Source organism: Cucumis melo, chromosome 12, assembly GCF_025177605.1.
Source record: "Cucumis melo cultivar AY chromosome 12, USDA_Cmelo_AY_1.0, whole genome shotgun sequence".
NCBI lineage: Eukaryota > Viridiplantae > Streptophyta > Magnoliopsida > Cucurbitales > Cucurbitaceae > Cucumis > Cucumis melo.
The window spans coordinates 3,804,061-3,819,946 of NC_066868.1; the positions used below are offsets into that span (position 1 = coordinate 3,804,061).

Here is a 15,886-nt window from a genome sequence, read left to right on the forward strand (position 1 = left end):
TGCGGGTCCCGGTGGCCGTTCCGACCGGTCGAGCATGCGTGGGAGATTCTGGCCGACATGGCTTATATGCATTTTCTGCGCATTCCGTGATGGGTGCGATCATACCAGCACTAATGCACCGGATCCCATTAGAACTCCGCAGTTAAGCGTGCTTGGGCGAGAGTAGTACTAAGTTGGGTGACCACTTGGGAAGTCCTCGTGTTGCACCCCTTTTTCTATTTTTTTTATTATTATTTTTTTCAATCCTACCATTTTGTTTCTTTCTCCCACCGTGTTTTCAAGTCGTGCAGCCGCCCCGGCTCGTATGCTCATGCACACGCTCGTGCGGGTCCCGGTGGCCGTTCCGACCGGTCGAGCATGCGTGGGAGATTCTGGCCGACATGGCTTATATGCATTTTCTGCGCATTCCGTGATGGGTGCGATCATACCAGCACTAATGCACCGGATCCCATCAGAACTCCGCAGTTAAGCGTGCTTGGGCGAGAGTAGTACTAAGTTGGGTGACCACTTGGGAAGTCCTCGTGTTGCACCCCTTTTTCTATTTTTTTTATTATTATTTTTTTCAATCCTACCATTTTGTTTCTTTCTCCCACCGTGTTTTCAAGTCGTGCAGCCGCCCCGGCTCGTATGCTCATGCACACGCTCGTGCGGGTCCCGGTGGCCGTTCCGACCGGTCGAGCATGCGTGGGAGATTCTGGCCGACATGGCTTATATGCATTTTCTGCGCATTCCGTGATGGGTGCGATCATACCAGCACTAATGCACCGGATCCCATCAGAACTCCGCAGTTAAGCGTGCTTGGGCGAGAGTAGTACTAAGTTGGGTGACCACTTGGGAAGTCCTCGTGTTGCACCCCTTTTTCTATTTTTTTTATTATTATTTTTTTCAATCCTACCATTTTGTTTCTTTCTCCCACCGTGTTTTCAAGTCGTGCAGCCGCATCGGCTCGTATGCTCATGCACACGCTCGTGCGGGTCCCGGTGGCCGTTCCGACCGGTCGAGCATGCGTGGGAGATTCTGGCCGACATGGCTTATATGCATTTTCTGCGCATTCCGTGATGGGTGCGATCATTCCAGCACTAATGCACCGGATCCCATCAGAACTCCGCAGTTAAGCGTGCTTGGGCGAGAGTAGTACTAAGTTGGGTGACCACTTGGGAAGTCCTCGTGTTGCACCCCTTTTTCTATTTTTTTTATTATTATTTTTTTCAATCCTACCATTTTGTTTCTTTCTCCCACCGTGTTTTCAAGTCGTGCAGCCGCCCCGGCTCGTATGCTCATGCACACGCTCGTGCGGGTCCCGGTGGCCGTTCCGACCGGTCGAGCATGCGTGGGAGATTCTGGCCGACATGACTTATATGCATTTTCTGCGCATTCCGTGATGGGTGCGATCATACCAGCACTAATGCACCGGATCCCATCAGAACTCCGCAGTTAAGCGTGCTTGGGCGAGAGTAGTATTAAGTTGGGTGACCACTTGGGAAGTCCTCGTGTTGCACCCCTTTTTCTATTTTTTTTATTATTATTTTTTTCAATCCTACCATTTTGTTTCTTTCTCCCACCGTGTTTTCAAGTCGTGCAGCCGCCCCGGCTCGTATGCTCATGCACACGCTCGTGCGGGTCCCGGTGGCCGTTCCGACCGGTCGAGCATGCGTGGGAGATTCTGGCCGACATGGCTTATATGCATTTTCTGCGCATTCCGTGATGGGTGCGATCATACCAGCACTAATGCACCGGATCCCATTAGAACTCCGCAGTTAAGCGTGCTTGGGCGAGAGTAGTACTAAGTTGGGTGACCACTTGGGAAGTCCTCGTGTTGCACCCCTTTTTCTATTTTTTTTATTATTATTTTTTTCAATCCTACCATTTTGTTTCTTTCTCCCACCGTGTTTTCAAGTCGTGCAGCCGCCCCGGCTCGTATGCTCATGCACACGCTCGTGCGGGTCCCGGTGGCCGTTCCGACCGGTCGAGCATGCGTGGGAGATTCTGGCCGACATGGCTTATATGCATTTTCTGCGCATTCCGTGATGGGTGCGATCATACCAGCACTAATGCACCGGATCCCATCAGAACTCCGCAGTTAAGCGTGCTTGGGCGAGAGTAGTACTAAGTTGGGTGACCACTTGGGAAGTCCTCGTGTTGCACCCCTTTTTCTATTTTTTTTATTATTATTTTTTTCAATCCTACCATTTTGTTTCTTTCTCCCACCGTGTTTTCAAGTCGTGCAGCCGCCCCGGCTCGTATGCTCATGCACACGCTCGTGCGGGTCCCGGTGGCCGTTCCGACCGGTCGAGCATGCGTGGGAGATTCTGGCCGACATGGCTTATATGCATTTTCTGCGCATTCCGTGATGGGTGCGATCATACCAGCACTAATGCACCGGATCCCATCAGAACTCCGCAGTTAAGCGTGCTTGGGCGAGAGTAGTACTAAGTTGGGTGACCACTTGGGAAGTCCTCGTGTTGCACCCCTTTTTCTATTTTTTTTATTATTATTTTTTTCAATCCTACCATTTTGTTTCTTTCTCCCACCGTGTTTTCAAGTCGTGCAGCCGCCCCGGCTCGTATGCTCATGCACACGCTCGTGCGGGTCCCGGTGGCCGTTCCGACCGGTCGAGCATGCGTGGGAGATTCTGGCCGACATGGCTTATATGCATTTTCTGCGCATTCCGTGATGGGTGCGATCATACCAGCACTAATGCACCGGATCCCATCAGAACTCCGCAGTTAAGCGTGCTTGGGCGAGAGTAGTACTAAGTTGGGTGACCACTTGGGAAGTCCTCGTGTTGCACCCCTTTTTCTATTTTTTTTATTATTATTTTTTTCAATCCTACCATTTTGTTTCTTTCTCCCACCGTGTTTTCAAGTCGTGCAGCCGCATCGGCTCGTATGCTCATGCACACGCTCGTGCGGGTCCCGGTGGCCGTTCCGACCGGTCGAGCATGCGTGGGAGATTCTGGCCGACATGGCTTATATGCATTTTCTGCGCATTCCGTGATGGGTGCGATCATTCCAGCACTAATGCACCGGATCCCATCAGAACTCCGCAGTTAAGCGTGCTTGGGCGAGAGTAGTACTAAGTTGGGTGACCACTTGGGAAGTCCTCGTGTTGCACCCCTTTTTCTATTTTTTTTATTATTATTTTTTTCAATCCTACCATTTTGTTTCTTTCTCCCACCGTGTTTTCAAGTCGTGCAGCCGCCCCGGCTCGTATGCTCATGCACACGCTCGTGCGGGTCCCGGTGGCCGTTCCGACCGGTCGAGCATGCGTGGGAGATTCTGGCCGACATGACTTATATGCATTTTCTGCGCATTCCGTGATGGGTGCGATCATACCAGCACTAATGCACCGGATCCCATCAGAACTCCGCAGTTAAGCGTGCTTGGGCGAGAGTAGTAGTAAGTTGGGTGACCACTTGGGAAGTCCTCGTGTTGCACCCCTTTTTCTATTTTTTTTATTATTATTTTTTTCAATCCTACCATTTTGTTTCTTTCTCCCACCGTGTTTTCAAGTCGTGCAGCCGCCCCGGCTCGTATGCTCATGCACACGCTCGTGCGGGTCCCGGTGGCCGTTCCGACCGGTCGAGCATGCGTGGGAGATTCTGGCCGACATGGCTTATATGCATTTTCTGCGCATTCCGTGATGGGTGCGATCATACCAGCACTAATGCACCGGATCCCATTAGAACTCCGCAGTTAAGCGTGCTTGGGCGAGAGTAGTATTAAGTTGGGTGACCACTTGGGAAGTCCTCGTGTTGCACCCCTTTTTCTATTTTTTTTATTATTATTTTTTTCAATCCTACCATTTTGTTTCTTTCTCCCACCGTGTTTTCAAGTCGTGCAGCCGCCCCGGGTCGTATGCTCATGCACACGCTCGTGCGGGTCCCGGTGGCCGTTCCGACCGGTCGAGCATGCGTGGGAGATTCTGGCCGACATGGCTTATATGCATTTTCTGCGCATTCCGTGATGGGTGCGATCATACCAGCACTAATGCACCGGATCCCATCAGAACTCCGCAGTTAAGCGTGCTTGGGCGAGAGTAGTACTAAGTTGGGTGACCACTTGGGAAGTCCTCGTGTTGCACCCCTTTTTCTATTTTTTTTATTATTATTTTTTTCAATCCTACCATTTTGTTTCTTTCTCCCACCGTGTTTTCAAGTCGTGCAGCCGCCCCGGCTCGTATGCTCATGCACACGCTCGTGCGGGTCCCGGTGGCCGTTCCGACCGGTCGAGCATGCGTGGGAGATTCTGGCCGACATGGCTTATATGCATTTTCTGCGCATTCCGTGATGGGTGTGATCAAACCAGCACTAATGCACCGGATCCCATCAGAACTCCGCAGTTAAGCGTGCTTGGGCGAGAGTAGTACTAAGTTGGGTGACCACTTGGGAAGTCCTCGTGTTGCACCCCTTTTTCTATTTTTTTTATTATTATTTTTTTCAATCCTACCATTTTGTTTCTTTCTCCCACCGTGTTTTCAAGTCGTGCAGCCGCCCCGGCTCGTATGCTCATGCACACGCTCGTGCGGGTCCCGGTGGCCGTTCCGACCGGTCGAGCATGCGTGGGAGATTCTGGCCGACATGGCTTATATGCATTTTCTGCGCATTCCGTGATGGGTGCGATCATACCAGCACTAATGCACCGGATCCCATCAGAACTCCGCAGTTAAGCGTGCTTGGGCGAGAGTAGTACTAAGTTGGGTGACCACTTGGGAAGTCCTCGTGTTGCACCCCTTTTTCTATTTTTTTTATTATTATTTTTTTCAATCCTACCATTTTGTTTCTTTCTCCCACCGTGTTTTCAAGTCGTGCAGCCGCATCGGCTCGTATGCTCATGCACACGCTCGTGCGGGTCCCGGTGGCCGTTCCGACCGGTCGAGCATGCGTGGGAGATTCTGGCCGACATGGCTTATATGCATTTTCTGCGCATTCCGTGATGGGTGCGATCATACCAGCACTAATGCACCGGATCCCATCAGAACTCCGCAGTTAAGCGTGCTTGGGCGAGAGTAGTACTAAGTTGGGTGACCACTTGGGAAGTCCTCTTGTTGCACCCCTTTTTCTATTTTTTTTATTATTATTTTTTTCAATCCTACCATTTTGTTTCTTTCTCCCACCGTGTTTTCAAGTCGTGCAGCCGCCCCGGCTCGTATGCTCATGCACACGCTCGTGCGGGTCCCGGTGGCCGTTCCGACCGGTCGAGCATGCGTGGGAGATTCTGGCCGACATGGCTTATATGCATTTTCTGCGCATTCCGTGATGGGTGCGATCATACCAGCACTAATGCACCGGATCCCATTAGAACGCCGCAGTTAAGCGTGCTTGGGCGAGAGTAGTACTAAGTTGGGTGACCACTTGGGAAGTCCTCGTGTTGCACCCCTTTTTCTATTTTTTTTATTATTATTTTTTTCAATCCTACCATTTTGTTTCTTTCTCCCACCGTGTTTTCAAGTCGTGCAGCCGCATCGGCTCGTATGCTCATGCACACGCTCGTGCGGGTCCCGGTGGCCGTTCCGACCGGTCGAGCATGCGTGGGAGATTCTGGCCGACATGGCTTATATGCATTTTCTGCGCATTCCCTGATGGGTGCGATCATACCAGCACTAATGCACCGGATCCCATCAGAACTCCGCAGTTAAGCGTGCTTGGGCGAGAGTAGTACTAAGTTGGGTGACCACTTGGGAAGTCCTCGTGTTGCACCCCTTTTTCTATTTTTTTTATTATTATTTTTTTCAATCCTACCATTTTGTTTCTTTCTCCCACCGTGTTTTCAAGTCGTGCAGCCGCCCCGGCTCGTATGCTCATGCACACGCTCGTGCGGGTCCCGGTGGCCGTTCCGACCGGTCGAGCATGCGTGGGAGATTCTGGCCGACATGGCTTATATGCATTTTCTGCGCATTCCGTGATGGGTGCGATCATACCAGCACTAATGCACCGGATCCCATTAGAACGCCGCAGTTAAGCGTGCTTGGGCGAGAGTAGTACTAAGTTGGGTGACCACTTGGGAAGTCCTCGTGTTGCACCCCTTTTTCTATTTTTTTTATTATTATTTTTTTCAATCCTACCATTTTGTTTCTTTCTCCCACCGTGTTTTCAAGTCGTGCAGCCGCCCCGGCTCGTATGCTCATGCACACGCTCGTGCGGGTCCCGGTGGCCGTTCCGACCGGTCGAGCATGCGTGGGAGATTCTGGCCGACATGGCTTATATGCATTTTCTGCGCATTCCGTGATGGGTGCGATCATACCAGCACTAATGCACCGGATCCCATCAGAACTCCGCAGTTAAGCGTGCTTGGGCGAGAGTAGTACTAAGTTGGGTGACCACTTGGGAAGTCCTCGTGTTGCACCCCTTTTTCTATTTTTTTTATTATTATTTTTTTCAATCCTACCATTTTGTTTCTTTCTCCCACCGTGTTTTCAAGTCGTGCAGCCGCCCCGGCTCGTATGCTCATGCACACGCTCGTGCGGGTCCCGGTGGCCGTTCCGACCGGTCGAGCATGCGTGGGAGATTCTGGCCGACATGGCTTATATGCATTTTCTGCGCATTCCGTGATGGGTGCGATCATACCAGCACTAATGCACCGGATCCCATCAGAACTCCGCAGTTAAGCGTGCTTGGGCGAGAGTAGTACTAAGTTGGGTGACCACTTGGGAAGTCCTCTTGTTGCACCCCTTTTTCTATTTTTTTTATTATTATTTTTTTCAATCCTACCATTTTGTTTCTTTCTCCCACCGTGTTTTCAAGTCGTGCAGCCGCCCCGGCTCGTATGCTCATGCACACGCTCGTGCGGGTCCCGGTGGCCGTTCCGACCGGTCGAGCATGCGTGGGAGATTCTGGCCGACATGGCTTATATGCATTTTCTGCGCATTCCGTGATGGGTGCGATCATACCAGCACTAATGCACCGGAATGCACCGGCTCGTATGCTCATGCACACGCTCGTGCGGGTCCCGGTGGCCGTTCCGACCGGTCGAGCATGCGTGGGAGATTCTGGCCGACATGGCTTATATGCATTTTCTGCGCATTCCGTGATGGGTGCGATCATACCAGCACTAATGCACCGGATCCCATCAGAACTCCGCAGTTAAGCGTGCTTGGGCGAGAGTAGTACTAAGTTGGGTGACCACTTGGGAAGTCCTCGTGTTGCACCCCTTTTTCTATTTTTTTTATTATTATTTTTTTCAATCCTACCATTTTGTTTCTTTCTCCCACCGTGTTTTCAAGTCGTGCAGCCGCCCCGGCTCGTATGCTCATGCACACGCTCGTGCGGGTCCCGGTGGCCGTTCCGACCGGTCGAGCATGCGTGGGAGATTCTGGCCGACATGGCTTATATGCATTTTCTGCGCATTCCGTGATGGGTGCGATCATACCAGCACTAATGCACCGGATCCCATCAGAACTCCGCAGTTAAGCGTGCTTGGGCGAGAGTAGTACTAAGTTGGGTGACCACTTGGGAAGTCCTCGTGTTGCACCCCTTTTTCTATTTTTTTTATTATTATTTTTTTCAATCCTACCATTTTGTTTCTTTCTCCCACCGTGTTTTCAAGTCGTGCAGCCGCCCCGGCTCGTATGCTCATGCACACGCTCGTGCGGGTCCCGGTGGCCGTTCCGACCGGTCGAGCATGCGTGGGAGATTCTGGCCGACATGGCTTATATGCATTTTCTGCGCATCCCGTGATGGGTGCGATCATACCAGCACTAATGCACCGGATCCCATCAGAACTCCGCAGTTAAGCGTGCTTGGGCGAGAGTAGTACTAAGTTGGGTGACCACTTGGGAAGTCCTCGTGTTGCACCCCTTTTTCTATTTTTTTTATTATTATTTTTTTCAATCCTACCATTTTGTTTCTTTCTCCCACCGTGTTTTCAAGTCGTGCAGCCGCCCCGGCTCGTATGCTCATGCACACGCTCGTGCGGGTCCCGGTGGCCGTTCCGACCGGTCGAGCATGCGTGGGAGATTCTGGCCGACATGGCTTATATGCATTTTCTGCGCATTCCGTGATGGGTGCGATCAAACCAGCACTAATGCACCGGATCCCATCAGAACTCCGCAGTTAAGCGTGCTTGGGCGAGAGTAGTACTAAGTTGGGTGACCACTTGGGAAGTCCTCGTGTTGCACCCCTTTTTCTATTTTTTTTATTATTATTTTTTTCAATCCTACCATTTTGTTTCTTTCTCCCACCGTGTTTTCAAGTCGTGCAGCCGCCCTGGCTCGTATGCTCATGCACACGCTCGTGCGGGTCCCGGTGGCCGTTCCGACCGGTCGAGCATGCGTGGGAGATTCTGGCCGACATGGCTTATATGCATTTTCTGCGCATTCCGTGATGGGTGCGATCATACCAGCACTAATGCACCGGATCCCATCAGAACTCCGCAGTTAAGCGTGCTTGGGCGAGAGTAGTACTAAGTTGGGTGACCACCTGGGAAGTCCTCGTGTTGCACCCCTTTTTCTATTTTTTTTATTATTATTTTTTTCAATCCTACCATTTTGTTTCTTTCTCCCACCGTGTTTTCAAGTCGTGCAGCCGCCCCGGCTCGTATGCTCATGCACACGCTCGTGCGGGTCCCGGTGGCCGTTCCGACCGGTCGAGCATGCGTGGGAGATTCTGGCCGACATGGCTTATATGCATTTTCTGCGCATTCCGTGATGGGTGCGATCATACCAGCACTAATGCACCGGATCCCATCAGAACTCCGCAGTTAAGCGTGCTTGGGCGAGAGTAGTACTAAGTTGGGTGACCACTTGGGAAGTCCTCGTGTTGCACCCCTTTTTCTATTTTTTTTATTATTATTTTTTTCAATCCTACCATTTTGTTTCTTTCTCCCACCGTGTTTTCAAGTCGTGCAGCCGCCCCGGCTCGTATGCTCATGCACACGCTCGTGCGGGTCCCGGTGGCCGTTCCGACCGGTCGAGCATGCGTGGGAGATTCTGGCCGACATGGCTTATATGCATTTTCTGCGCATTTCGTGATGGGTGCGATCATACCAGCACTAATGCACCGGATCCCATCAGAACTCCGCAGTTAAGCGTGCTTAGGCGAGAGTAGTACTAAGTTGGGTGACCACTTGGGAAGTCCTCGTGTTGCACCCCTTTTTCTATTTTTTTTATTATTATTTTTTTCAATCCTACCATTTTGTTTCTTTCTCCCACCGTGTTTTCAAGTCGTGCAGCCGCCCCGGCTCGTATGCTCATGCACACGCTCGTGCGGGTCCCGGTGGCCGTTCCGACCGGTCGAGCATGCGTGGGAGATTCTGGCCGACATGGCTTATATGCATTTTCTGCGCATTCCGTGATGGGTGCGATCATACCAGCACTAATGCACCGGATCCCATCAGAACTCCGCAGTTAAGCGTGCTTGGGCGAGAGTAGTACTAAGTTGGGTGACCACTTGGGAAGTCCTCGTGTTGCACCCCTTTTTCTATTTTTTTTATTATTATTTTTTTCAATCCTACCATTTTGTTTCTTTCTCCCACCGTGTTTTCAAGTCGTGCAGCCGCCCCGGCTCGTATGCTCATGCACACGCTCGTGCGGGTCCCGGTGGCCGTTCCGACCGGTCGAGCATGCGTGGGAGATTCTGGCCGACATGGCTTATATGCATTTTCTGCGCATTCCGTGATGGGTGCGATCATACCAGCACTAATGCACCGGATCCCATCAGAACTTCGCAGTTAAGCATGCTTGGGCGAGAGTAGTACTAAGTTGGGTGACCACTTGGGAAGTCCTCGTGTTGCACCCCTTTTTCTATTTTTTTTATTATTATTTTTTTCAATCCTACCATTTTGTTTCTTTCTCCCACCGTGTTTTCAAGTCGTGCAGCCGCCCCGGGTCGTATGCTCATGCACACGCTCGTGCGGGTCCCGGTGGCCGTTCCGACCGGTCGAGCATGCGTGGGAGATTCTGGCCGACATGGCTTATATGCATTTTCTGCGCATTCCGTGATGGGTGCGATCATACCAGCACTAATGCACCGGATCCCATCAGAACTCCGCAGTTAAGCGTGCTTGGGCGAGAGTAGTACTAAGTTGGGTGACCACTTGGGAAGTCCTCGTGTTGCACCCCTTTTTCTATTTTTTTTATTATTATTTTTTTCAATCCTACCATTTTGTTTCTTTCTCCCACCGTGTTTTCAAGTCGTGCAGCCGCCCCGGCTCGTATGCTCATGCACACGCTCGTGCGGGTCCCGGTGGCCGTTCCGACCGGTCGAGCATGCGTGGGAGATTCTGGCCGACATGGCTTATATGCATTTTCTGCGCATTCCGTGATGGGTGGGATCAAACCAGCACTAATGCACCGGATCCCATCAGAACTCCGCAGTTAAGCGTGCTTGGGCGAGAGTAGTACTAAGTTGGGTGACCACTTGGGAAGTCCTCGTGTTGCACCCCTTTTTCTATTTTTTTTATTATTATTTTTTTCAATCCTACCATTTTGTTTCTTTCTCCCACCGTGTTTTCAAGTCGTGCAGCCGCCCCGGCTCGTATGCTCATGCACACGCTCGTGCGGGTCCCGGTGGCCGTTCCGACCGGTCGAGCATGCGTGGGAGATTCTGGCCGACATGGCTTATATGCATTTTCTGCGCATTCCGTGATGGGTGCGATCATACCAGCACTAATGCACCGGATCCCATTAGAACTCCGCAGTTAAGCGTGCTTGGGCGAGAGTAGTACTAAGTTGGGTGACCACTTGGGAAGTCCTTATTATTTTTTTCAATCCTACCATTTTGTTTCTTTCTCCCACCGTGTTTTCAAGTCGTGCAGCCGCCCCGGCTCGTATGCTCATGCACACGCTCGTGCGGGTCCCGGTGGCCGTTCCGACCGGTCGAGCATGCGTGGGAGATTCTGGCCGACATGGCTTATATGCATTTTCTGCGCATTCCGTGATGGGTGCGATCATACCAGCACTAATGCACCGGATCCCATCAGAACTCCGCAGTTAAGCGTGCTTGGGCGAGAGTAGTACTAAGTTGGGTGACCACTTGGGAAGTCCTCGTGTTGCACCCCTTTTTCTATTTTTTTTATTATTATTTTTTTCAATCCTACCATTTTGTTTCTTTCTCCCACCGTGTTTTCAAGTCGTGCAGCCGCCCCGGCTCGTATGCTCATGCACACGCTCGTGCGGGTCCCGGTGGCCGTTCCGACCGGTCGAGCATGCGTGGGAGATTCTAACCGACATGGCTTATATGCATTTTCTGCGCATTCCGTGATGGGTGCGATCATACCAGCACTAATGCACCGGATCCCATCAGAACTCCGCAGTTAAGCATGCTTGGGCGAGAGTAGTACTAAGTTGGGTGACCACTTGGGAAGTCCTCGTGTTGCACCCCTTTTTCTATTTTTTTTATTATTATTTTTTTCAATCCTACCATTTTGTTTCTTTCTCCCACCGTGTTTTCAAGTCGTGCAGCCGCCCCGGCTCGTATGCTCATGCACACGCTCGTGCGGGTCCCGGTGGCCGTTCCGACCGGTCGAGCATGCGTGGGAGATTCTGGCCGACATGGCTTATATGCATTTTCTCCGCATCCTGTGATGGGTGCGATCATACCAGCACTAATGCACCGGATCCCATCAGAACTCCGCAGTTAAGCGTGCTTGGGCGAGAGTAGTACTAAGTTGGGTGACCACTTGGGAAGTCCTCGTGTTGCACCCCTTTTTCTATTTTTTTTATTATTATTTTTTTCAATCCTACCATTTTGTTTCTTTCTCCCACCGTGTTTTCAAGTCGTGCAGCCGCCCCGGCTCGTATGCTCATGCACACGCTCGTGCGGGTCCCGGTGGCCGTTCCGACCGGTCGAGCATGCGTGGGAGATTCTGGCCGACATGGCTTATATGCATTTTCTGCGCATTCCGTGATGGGTGCGATCAAACCAGCACTAATGCACCGGATCCCATCAGAACTCCGCAGTTAAGCGTGCTTGGGCGAGAGTAGTACTAAGTTGGGTGACCACTTGGGAAGTCCTCGTGTTGCACCCCTTTTTCTATTTTTTTTATTATTATTTTTTTCAATCCTACCATTTTGTTTCTTTCTCCCACCGTGTTTTCAAGTCGTGCAGCCGCCCCGGCTCGTATGCTCATGCACACGCTCGTGCGGGTCCCGGTGGCCGTTCCGACCGGTCGAGCATGCGTGGGAGATTCTGGCCGACATGGCTTATATGCATTTTCTGCGCATTCCGTGATGGGTGCGATCATACCAGCACTAATGCACCGGATCCCATCAGAACTCCGCAGTTAAGCGTGCTTGGGCGAGAGTAGTACTAAGTTGGGTGACCACTTGGGAAGTCCTCGTGTTGCACCCCTTTTTCTATTTTTTTTATTATTATTTTTTTCAATCCTACCATTTTGTTTCTTTCTCCCACCGTGTTTTCAAGTCGTGCAGCCGCCCCGGCTCGTATGCTCATGCACACGCTCGTGCGGGTCCCGGTGGCCGTTCCGACCGGTCGAGCATGCGTGGGAGATTCTGGCCGACATGGCTTATATGCATTTTCTGCGCATTCCGTGATGGGTGCGATCATACCAGCACTAATGCACCGGATCCCATCAGAACTCCGCAGTTAAGCGTGCTTGGGCGAGAGTAGTACTAAGTTGGGTGACCACTTGGGAAGTCCTCGTGTTGCGCCCCTTTTTCTATTTTTTTTATTATTATTTTTTTCAATCCTACCATTTTGTTTCTTTCTCCCACCGTGTTTTCAAGTCGTGCAGCCGCCCCGGCTCGTATGCTCATGCACACGCTCGTGCGGGTCCCGGTGGCCGTTCCGACCGGTCGAGCATGCGTGGGAGATTCTGGCCGACATGGCTTATATGCATTTTCTGCGCATTCCGTGATGGGTGCGATCATACCAGCACTAATGCACCGGATCCCATCAGAACTCCGCAGTTAAGCGTGCTTGGGCGAGAGTAGTACTAAGTTGGGTGACCACTTGGGAAGTCCTCGTGTTGCACCCCTTTTTCTATTTTTTTTATTATTATTTTTTTCAATCCTACCATTTTGTTTCTTTCTCCCACCGTGTTTTCAAGTCGTGCAGCCGCCCCGGCTCGTATGCTCATGCACACGCTCGTGCGGGTCCCGGTGGCCGTTCCGACCGGTCGAGCATGCGTGGGAGATTCTGGCCGACATGGCTTATATGCATTTTCTGCGCATTCCGTGATGGGTGCGATCATACCAGCACTAATGCACCGGATCCCATCAGAACTCCGCAGTTAAGCGTGCTTGGGCGAGAGTAGTACTAAGTTGGGTGACCACTTGGGAAGTCCTCGTGTTGCACCCCTTTTTCTATTTTTTTTATTATTATTTTTTTCAATCCTACCATTTTGTTTCTTTCTCCCACCGTGTTTTCAAGTCGTGCAGCCGCCCCGGCTCGTATGCTCATGCACACGCTCGTGCGGGTCCCGGTGGCCGTTCCGACCGGTCGAGCATGCGTGGGAGATTCTGGCCGACATGGCTTATATGCATTTTCTGCGCATTCCGTGATGGGTGTGATCAAACCAGCACTAATGCACTGGATCCCATCAGAACTCCGCAGTTAAGCGTGCTTGGGCGAGAGTAGTACTAAGTTGGGTGACCACTTGGGAAGTCCTCGTGTTGCACCCCTTTTTCTATTTTTTTTATTATTATTTTTTTCAATCCTACCATTTTGTTTCTTTCTCCCACCGTGTTTTCAAGTCGTGCAGCCGCCCCGGGTCGTATGCTCATGCACACGCTCGTGCGGGTCCCGGTGGCCGTTCCGACCGGTCGAGCATGCGTGGGAGATTCTGGCCGACATGGCTTATATGCATTTTCTGCGCATTCCGTGATGGGTGCGATCATACCAGCACTAATGCACCGGATCCCATCAGAACTCCGCAGTTAAGCGTGCTTGGGCGAGAGTAGTACTAAGTTGGGTGACCACTTGGGAAGTCCTCGTGTTGCACCCCTTTTTCTATTTTTTTTATTATTATTTTTTTCAATCCTACCATTTTGTTTCTTTCTCCCACCGTGTTTTCAAGTCGTGCAGCCGCCCCGGCTCGTATGCTCATGCACACGCTCGTGCGGGTCCCGGTGGCCGTTCCGACCGGTCGAGCATGCGTGGGAGATTCTGGCCGACATGGCTTATATGCATTTTCTGCGCATTCCGTGATGGGTGTGATCAAACCAGCACTAATGCACCGGATCCCATCAGAACTCCGCAGTTAAGCGTGCTTGGGCGAGAGTAGTACTAAGTTGGGTGACCACTTGGGAAGTCCTCGTGTTGCACCCCTTTTTCTATTTTTTTTATTATTATTTTTTTCAATCCTACCATTTTGTTTCTTTCTCCCACCGTGTTTTCAAGTCGTGCAGCCGCCCCGGCTCGTATGCTCATGCACACGCTCGTGCGGGTCCCGGTGGCCGTTCCGACCGGTCGAGCATGCGTGGGAGATTCTGGCCGACATGGCTTATATGCATTTTCTGCGCATTCCGTGATGGGTGCGATCATACCAGCACTAATGCACCGGATCCCATCAGAACTCCGCAGTTAAGCGTGCTTGGGCGAGAGTAGTACTAAGTTGGGTGACCACTTGGGAAGTCCTCGTGTTGCACCCCTTTTTCTATTTTTTTTATTATTATTTTTTTCAATCCTACCATTTTGTTTCTTTCTCCCACCGTGTTTTCAAGTCGTGCAGCCGCATCGGCTCGTATGCTCATGCACACGCTCGTGCGGGTCCCGGTGGCCGTTCCGACCGGTCGAGCATGCGTGGGAGATTCTGGCCGACATGGCTTATATGCATTTTCTGCGCATTCCGTGATGGGTGCGATCATTCCAGCACTAATGCACCGGATCCCAACAGAACTCCGCAGTTAAGCGTGCTTGGGCGAGAGTAGTACTAAGTTGGGTGACCACTTGGGAAGTCCTCGTGTTGCACCCCTTTTTCTATTTTTTTTATTATTATTTTTTTCAATCCTACCATTTTGTTTCTTTCTCCCACCGTGTTTTCAAGTCGTGCAGCCGCCCCGGCTCGTATGCTCATGCACACGCTCGTGCGGGTCCCGGTGGCCGTTCCGACCGGTCGAGCATGCGTGGGAGATTCTGGCCGACATGGCTTATATGCATTTTCTGCGCATTCCGTGATGGGTGCGATCAAACCAGCACTAATGCACCGGATCCCATCAGAACTCCGCAGTTAAGCGTGCTTGGGCGAGAGTAGTACTAAGTTGGGTGACCACTTGGGAAGTCCTCGTGTTGCACCCCTTTTTCTATTTTTTTTATTATTATTTTTTTCAATCCTACCATTTTGTTTCTTTCTCCCACCGTGTTTTCAAGTCGTGCAGCCGCCCCGGCTCGTATGCTCATGCACACGCTCGTGCGGGTCCCGGTGGCCGTTCCGACCGGTCGAGCATGCGTGGGAGATTCTGGCCGACATGGCTTATATGCATTTTCTGCGCATTCCGTGATGGGTGCGATCATACCAGCACTAATGCACCGGATCCCATCAGAACTCCGCAGTTAAGCGTGCTTGGGCGAGAGTAGTACTAAGTTGGGTGACCACTTGGGAAGTCCTCGTGTTGCACCCCTTTTTCTATTTTTTTTATTATTATTTTTTTCAATCCTACCATTTTGTTTCTTTCTCCCACCGTGTTTTCAAGTCGTGCAGCCGCCCCGGCTCGTATGCTCATGCACACGCTCGTGCGGGTCCCGGTGGCCGTTCCGACCGGTCGAGCATGTGTGGGAGATTCTGGCCGACATGGCTTATATGCATTTTCTGCGCATTCCGTGATGGGTGCGATCATACCAGCACTAATGCACCGGATCCCATCAGAACTCCGCAGTTAAGCGTGCTTGGGCGAGAGTAGTACTAAGTTGGGTGACCACTTGGGAAGTCCTCGTGTTGCACCCCTTTTTCTATTTTTTTTATTATTATTATTTTCAATCCTACCATTTTGT

At 51.3% G+C, this 15,886-nt stretch overlaps 49 non-coding genes across 49 annotated transcripts; all 49 read left to right on the top strand.

Annotated features, from left to right (window-relative positions):
* Positions 1-91: 91 nt before the first annotated feature.
* Positions 92-210, top strand: LOC127145474 (5S ribosomal RNA). The gene has a single exon (XR_007817256.1). It is a non-coding gene; the product is annotated as a 5S ribosomal RNA (ribosomal RNA).
* A 204-nt stretch (positions 211-414) lies between these two features.
* Positions 415-533, top strand: LOC127145201 (5S ribosomal RNA). Its single transcript, XR_007816980.1, has one exon. It is a non-coding gene; the product is annotated as a 5S ribosomal RNA (ribosomal RNA).
* A 204-nt stretch (positions 534-737) lies between these two features.
* Positions 738-856, top strand: LOC127145202 (5S ribosomal RNA). Its single transcript, XR_007816981.1, has one exon. It is a non-coding gene; the product is annotated as a 5S ribosomal RNA (ribosomal RNA).
* Positions 857-1,060: 204 nt separating this feature from the next.
* Positions 1,061-1,179, top strand: LOC127144581 (5S ribosomal RNA). The gene has a single exon (XR_007816369.1). It is a non-coding gene; the product is annotated as a 5S ribosomal RNA (ribosomal RNA).
* A 204-nt stretch (positions 1,180-1,383) lies between these two features.
* On the top strand, positions 1,384-1,502 carry LOC127144706 (5S ribosomal RNA). The gene has a single exon (XR_007816494.1). It is a non-coding gene; the product is annotated as a 5S ribosomal RNA (ribosomal RNA).
* A 204-nt stretch (positions 1,503-1,706) lies between these two features.
* On the top strand, positions 1,707-1,825 carry LOC127145475 (5S ribosomal RNA). Its single transcript, XR_007817257.1, has one exon. It is a non-coding gene; the product is annotated as a 5S ribosomal RNA (ribosomal RNA).
* Positions 1,826-2,029: 204 nt separating this feature from the next.
* Positions 2,030-2,148, top strand: LOC127145203 (5S ribosomal RNA). Its single transcript, XR_007816982.1, has one exon. It is a non-coding gene; the product is annotated as a 5S ribosomal RNA (ribosomal RNA).
* Positions 2,149-2,352: 204 nt separating this feature from the next.
* On the top strand, positions 2,353-2,471 carry LOC127145204 (5S ribosomal RNA). The gene has a single exon (XR_007816983.1). It is a non-coding gene; the product is annotated as a 5S ribosomal RNA (ribosomal RNA).
* A 204-nt stretch (positions 2,472-2,675) lies between these two features.
* On the top strand, positions 2,676-2,794 carry LOC127145205 (5S ribosomal RNA). The gene has a single exon (XR_007816984.1). It is a non-coding gene; the product is annotated as a 5S ribosomal RNA (ribosomal RNA).
* A 204-nt stretch (positions 2,795-2,998) lies between these two features.
* Positions 2,999-3,117, top strand: LOC127144582 (5S ribosomal RNA). The gene has a single exon (XR_007816370.1). It is a non-coding gene; the product is annotated as a 5S ribosomal RNA (ribosomal RNA).
* A 204-nt stretch (positions 3,118-3,321) lies between these two features.
* Positions 3,322-3,440, top strand: LOC127144727 (5S ribosomal RNA). Its single transcript, XR_007816515.1, has one exon. It is a non-coding gene; the product is annotated as a 5S ribosomal RNA (ribosomal RNA).
* Positions 3,441-3,644: 204 nt separating this feature from the next.
* On the top strand, positions 3,645-3,763 carry LOC127144810 (5S ribosomal RNA). The gene has a single exon (XR_007816598.1). It is a non-coding gene; the product is annotated as a 5S ribosomal RNA (ribosomal RNA).
* A 204-nt stretch (positions 3,764-3,967) lies between these two features.
* LOC127145207 (5S ribosomal RNA) lies at positions 3,968-4,086 on the top strand. Its single transcript, XR_007816986.1, has one exon. It is a non-coding gene; the product is annotated as a 5S ribosomal RNA (ribosomal RNA).
* Positions 4,087-4,290: 204 nt separating this feature from the next.
* Positions 4,291-4,409, top strand: LOC127144829 (5S ribosomal RNA). Its single transcript, XR_007816617.1, has one exon. It is a non-coding gene; the product is annotated as a 5S ribosomal RNA (ribosomal RNA).
* Positions 4,410-4,613: 204 nt separating this feature from the next.
* LOC127145208 (5S ribosomal RNA) lies at positions 4,614-4,732 on the top strand. The gene has a single exon (XR_007816987.1). It is a non-coding gene; the product is annotated as a 5S ribosomal RNA (ribosomal RNA).
* Positions 4,733-4,936: 204 nt separating this feature from the next.
* On the top strand, positions 4,937-5,055 carry LOC127144878 (5S ribosomal RNA). Its single transcript, XR_007816665.1, has one exon. It is a non-coding gene; the product is annotated as a 5S ribosomal RNA (ribosomal RNA).
* Positions 5,056-5,259: 204 nt separating this feature from the next.
* LOC127144905 (5S ribosomal RNA) lies at positions 5,260-5,378 on the top strand. The gene has a single exon (XR_007816692.1). It is a non-coding gene; the product is annotated as a 5S ribosomal RNA (ribosomal RNA).
* Positions 5,379-5,582: 204 nt separating this feature from the next.
* Positions 5,583-5,701, top strand: LOC127145209 (5S ribosomal RNA). Its single transcript, XR_007816988.1, has one exon. It is a non-coding gene; the product is annotated as a 5S ribosomal RNA (ribosomal RNA).
* Positions 5,702-5,905: 204 nt separating this feature from the next.
* LOC127144906 (5S ribosomal RNA) lies at positions 5,906-6,024 on the top strand. Its single transcript, XR_007816693.1, has one exon. It is a non-coding gene; the product is annotated as a 5S ribosomal RNA (ribosomal RNA).
* Positions 6,025-6,228: 204 nt separating this feature from the next.
* On the top strand, positions 6,229-6,347 carry LOC127145210 (5S ribosomal RNA). Its single transcript, XR_007816989.1, has one exon. It is a non-coding gene; the product is annotated as a 5S ribosomal RNA (ribosomal RNA).
* A 204-nt stretch (positions 6,348-6,551) lies between these two features.
* LOC127144879 (5S ribosomal RNA) lies at positions 6,552-6,670 on the top strand. Its single transcript, XR_007816666.1, has one exon. It is a non-coding gene; the product is annotated as a 5S ribosomal RNA (ribosomal RNA).
* A 360-nt stretch (positions 6,671-7,030) lies between these two features.
* LOC127145211 (5S ribosomal RNA) lies at positions 7,031-7,149 on the top strand. The gene has a single exon (XR_007816990.1). It is a non-coding gene; the product is annotated as a 5S ribosomal RNA (ribosomal RNA).
* A 204-nt stretch (positions 7,150-7,353) lies between these two features.
* LOC127145213 (5S ribosomal RNA) lies at positions 7,354-7,472 on the top strand. Its single transcript, XR_007816992.1, has one exon. It is a non-coding gene; the product is annotated as a 5S ribosomal RNA (ribosomal RNA).
* A 204-nt stretch (positions 7,473-7,676) lies between these two features.
* On the top strand, positions 7,677-7,795 carry LOC127145214 (5S ribosomal RNA). Its single transcript, XR_007816993.1, has one exon. It is a non-coding gene; the product is annotated as a 5S ribosomal RNA (ribosomal RNA).
* A 204-nt stretch (positions 7,796-7,999) lies between these two features.
* Positions 8,000-8,118, top strand: LOC127144642 (5S ribosomal RNA). Its single transcript, XR_007816430.1, has one exon. It is a non-coding gene; the product is annotated as a 5S ribosomal RNA (ribosomal RNA).
* Positions 8,119-8,322: 204 nt separating this feature from the next.
* On the top strand, positions 8,323-8,441 carry LOC127145027 (5S ribosomal RNA). The gene has a single exon (XR_007816807.1). It is a non-coding gene; the product is annotated as a 5S ribosomal RNA (ribosomal RNA).
* Positions 8,442-8,645: 204 nt separating this feature from the next.
* Positions 8,646-8,764, top strand: LOC127145215 (5S ribosomal RNA). The gene has a single exon (XR_007816994.1). It is a non-coding gene; the product is annotated as a 5S ribosomal RNA (ribosomal RNA).
* Positions 8,765-8,968: 204 nt separating this feature from the next.
* LOC127144847 (5S ribosomal RNA) lies at positions 8,969-9,087 on the top strand. Its single transcript, XR_007816635.1, has one exon. It is a non-coding gene; the product is annotated as a 5S ribosomal RNA (ribosomal RNA).
* Positions 9,088-9,291: 204 nt separating this feature from the next.
* On the top strand, positions 9,292-9,410 carry LOC127145216 (5S ribosomal RNA). The gene has a single exon (XR_007816995.1). It is a non-coding gene; the product is annotated as a 5S ribosomal RNA (ribosomal RNA).
* A 204-nt stretch (positions 9,411-9,614) lies between these two features.
* LOC127144932 (5S ribosomal RNA) lies at positions 9,615-9,733 on the top strand. Its single transcript, XR_007816719.1, has one exon. It is a non-coding gene; the product is annotated as a 5S ribosomal RNA (ribosomal RNA).
* A 204-nt stretch (positions 9,734-9,937) lies between these two features.
* On the top strand, positions 9,938-10,056 carry LOC127145217 (5S ribosomal RNA). The gene has a single exon (XR_007816996.1). It is a non-coding gene; the product is annotated as a 5S ribosomal RNA (ribosomal RNA).
* Positions 10,057-10,260: 204 nt separating this feature from the next.
* LOC127144895 (5S ribosomal RNA) lies at positions 10,261-10,379 on the top strand. The gene has a single exon (XR_007816682.1). It is a non-coding gene; the product is annotated as a 5S ribosomal RNA (ribosomal RNA).
* A 204-nt stretch (positions 10,380-10,583) lies between these two features.
* Positions 10,584-10,703, top strand: LOC127145018 (5S ribosomal RNA). Its single transcript, XR_007816803.1, has one exon. It is a non-coding gene; the product is annotated as a 5S ribosomal RNA (ribosomal RNA).
* Positions 10,704-10,875: 172 nt separating this feature from the next.
* LOC127145219 (5S ribosomal RNA) lies at positions 10,876-10,994 on the top strand. Its single transcript, XR_007816998.1, has one exon. It is a non-coding gene; the product is annotated as a 5S ribosomal RNA (ribosomal RNA).
* Positions 10,995-11,198: 204 nt separating this feature from the next.
* Positions 11,199-11,317, top strand: LOC127144768 (5S ribosomal RNA). Its single transcript, XR_007816556.1, has one exon. It is a non-coding gene; the product is annotated as a 5S ribosomal RNA (ribosomal RNA).
* A 204-nt stretch (positions 11,318-11,521) lies between these two features.
* Positions 11,522-11,640, top strand: LOC127145220 (5S ribosomal RNA). Its single transcript, XR_007816999.1, has one exon. It is a non-coding gene; the product is annotated as a 5S ribosomal RNA (ribosomal RNA).
* Positions 11,641-11,844: 204 nt separating this feature from the next.
* LOC127144643 (5S ribosomal RNA) lies at positions 11,845-11,963 on the top strand. Its single transcript, XR_007816431.1, has one exon. It is a non-coding gene; the product is annotated as a 5S ribosomal RNA (ribosomal RNA).
* A 204-nt stretch (positions 11,964-12,167) lies between these two features.
* Positions 12,168-12,286, top strand: LOC127145221 (5S ribosomal RNA). The gene has a single exon (XR_007817000.1). It is a non-coding gene; the product is annotated as a 5S ribosomal RNA (ribosomal RNA).
* A 204-nt stretch (positions 12,287-12,490) lies between these two features.
* Positions 12,491-12,609, top strand: LOC127144553 (5S ribosomal RNA). The gene has a single exon (XR_007816341.1). It is a non-coding gene; the product is annotated as a 5S ribosomal RNA (ribosomal RNA).
* Positions 12,610-12,813: 204 nt separating this feature from the next.
* LOC127145222 (5S ribosomal RNA) lies at positions 12,814-12,932 on the top strand. The gene has a single exon (XR_007817001.1). It is a non-coding gene; the product is annotated as a 5S ribosomal RNA (ribosomal RNA).
* Positions 12,933-13,136: 204 nt separating this feature from the next.
* Positions 13,137-13,255, top strand: LOC127145223 (5S ribosomal RNA). The gene has a single exon (XR_007817002.1). It is a non-coding gene; the product is annotated as a 5S ribosomal RNA (ribosomal RNA).
* Positions 13,256-13,459: 204 nt separating this feature from the next.
* On the top strand, positions 13,460-13,578 carry LOC127144913 (5S ribosomal RNA). The gene has a single exon (XR_007816700.1). It is a non-coding gene; the product is annotated as a 5S ribosomal RNA (ribosomal RNA).
* Positions 13,579-13,782: 204 nt separating this feature from the next.
* On the top strand, positions 13,783-13,901 carry LOC127145224 (5S ribosomal RNA). Its single transcript, XR_007817003.1, has one exon. It is a non-coding gene; the product is annotated as a 5S ribosomal RNA (ribosomal RNA).
* A 204-nt stretch (positions 13,902-14,105) lies between these two features.
* Positions 14,106-14,224, top strand: LOC127144831 (5S ribosomal RNA). Its single transcript, XR_007816619.1, has one exon. It is a non-coding gene; the product is annotated as a 5S ribosomal RNA (ribosomal RNA).
* Positions 14,225-14,428: 204 nt separating this feature from the next.
* LOC127145225 (5S ribosomal RNA) lies at positions 14,429-14,547 on the top strand. Its single transcript, XR_007817004.1, has one exon. It is a non-coding gene; the product is annotated as a 5S ribosomal RNA (ribosomal RNA).
* Positions 14,548-14,751: 204 nt separating this feature from the next.
* Positions 14,752-14,870, top strand: LOC127144898 (5S ribosomal RNA). The gene has a single exon (XR_007816685.1). It is a non-coding gene; the product is annotated as a 5S ribosomal RNA (ribosomal RNA).
* Positions 14,871-15,074: 204 nt separating this feature from the next.
* Positions 15,075-15,193, top strand: LOC127144644 (5S ribosomal RNA). Its single transcript, XR_007816432.1, has one exon. It is a non-coding gene; the product is annotated as a 5S ribosomal RNA (ribosomal RNA).
* A 204-nt stretch (positions 15,194-15,397) lies between these two features.
* On the top strand, positions 15,398-15,516 carry LOC127145226 (5S ribosomal RNA). Its single transcript, XR_007817005.1, has one exon. It is a non-coding gene; the product is annotated as a 5S ribosomal RNA (ribosomal RNA).
* Positions 15,517-15,720: 204 nt separating this feature from the next.
* On the top strand, positions 15,721-15,839 carry LOC127145227 (5S ribosomal RNA). The gene has a single exon (XR_007817006.1). It is a non-coding gene; the product is annotated as a 5S ribosomal RNA (ribosomal RNA).
* Positions 15,840-15,886: the final 47 nt, after the last annotated feature.